Here is a 1,401-nt window from a genome sequence, read left to right on the forward strand (position 1 = left end):
TAAGTCTGGAGTACTTAGGGTACAGAGTAGACAAAGATGGTTTACATCCAACCATGGAAAAATTGGATGCAATTAGAAATGTACCCACTCCCAGGAATGTCACTGAACTTCGTTCATTCTTGGGTCTTTTGAACTGTTATAGGAGTTCCTACCAAATTTGGCTACAGTATTACATCCACTGAATGAATTTTTGAAAAAACAGGTCCATTGGAAGTGGTCAAAAGAATACGATACAGCATTCAAGGAGTGTAAAAGCAAATTGGTAGAGAGCACCATGTTAGTTCACGATGACATATCTAAGGAGATTAAGCTAACATGTGATGCCTCTCCGTATGGAGTTGGGGCAGTAATCTCTCATGTATTAAGTAGTGGGGAGGAGAGACCAATTGCTTTTGCTTCACGCACTCTCAGTGCCAGTGAGAGTAATTATGCGCAAATTGAAAGGGAAGCTTTGGCATTAATTTTTGGGGTCAAGAAGTTTCACAAATACTTGTATGGCCGTAAGTTAACCATCGTTACGGACCATAAGCCCCTAACAGCAATCCTCCATCCAAAGTCCCCAGTTCCAACATTAGCTGCAGCCCGTAATGCAGAGATGGGCTTTGATTTTGTCAGCATATACATATGATATTAAATACAGACTGATTAGCTGATCACAGTAATGCTGATGCAAGGTCTAGACTCCCTTCCCCATCACAAGTTAAACCCAATAGGGAAGAAGTGTTTTATTTTTCATACATTGATGAACTGCCAGTCACAGCTGAAGAGATTGGTAGAGCAACCAAACGTGACCCAGTGATGTCAAAGGTGTATGAGTATATTGCAAATGGATGGCCAAACCAGGTAACAGACAAAGGTACACATCCATTCTTCATTCGTAGGAATGAATTATCAGTCGATAAAGATTGTATCATGTGGGGTGCAAGAGTGGTTATACCAAATAAATTCAGGTCCAAATCATTAGGAGACATCCATTACCAGCACCTGGGAATGTGCTTGACCAAGAGTTTTGCACACAGTTATTTATAGTGGCCAGGTCTTGATAAAGATATAGAGTGCATCGTGAGGCAGTGTACGACATGTCAATCGGTAAGCAAGCAACAAGCACTAGTACCATTACAGCCATGGAAATGGTCTCCCAGGTTGTGGCAAAGGCTACATATTGATTTTGCTGAGTTAGAAGGACAATTGTTCATTGTGATTGACAGCCATTCGAAGTGGGTTGAGGTGTTTCCAATGTGGAAAATAACAACAAGTAAAACATTGGACATTTTACGAAAATTATTTTCTTCATTTGGCCTCCCTGAAGAAATTGTTTTGGATAATGGACCACAATTTCATACAGAAGAATTTTCACAATTCACAAGCAAAAATGGTGTGAAGCATACCAAGATTTCACCA

This window comes from Pristiophorus japonicus, chromosome 7 (genome assembly GCF_044704955.1).
Source record: "Pristiophorus japonicus isolate sPriJap1 chromosome 7, sPriJap1.hap1, whole genome shotgun sequence".
NCBI classification, from domain to species: Eukaryota; Metazoa; Chordata; class Chondrichthyes; family Pristiophoridae; genus Pristiophorus; species Pristiophorus japonicus.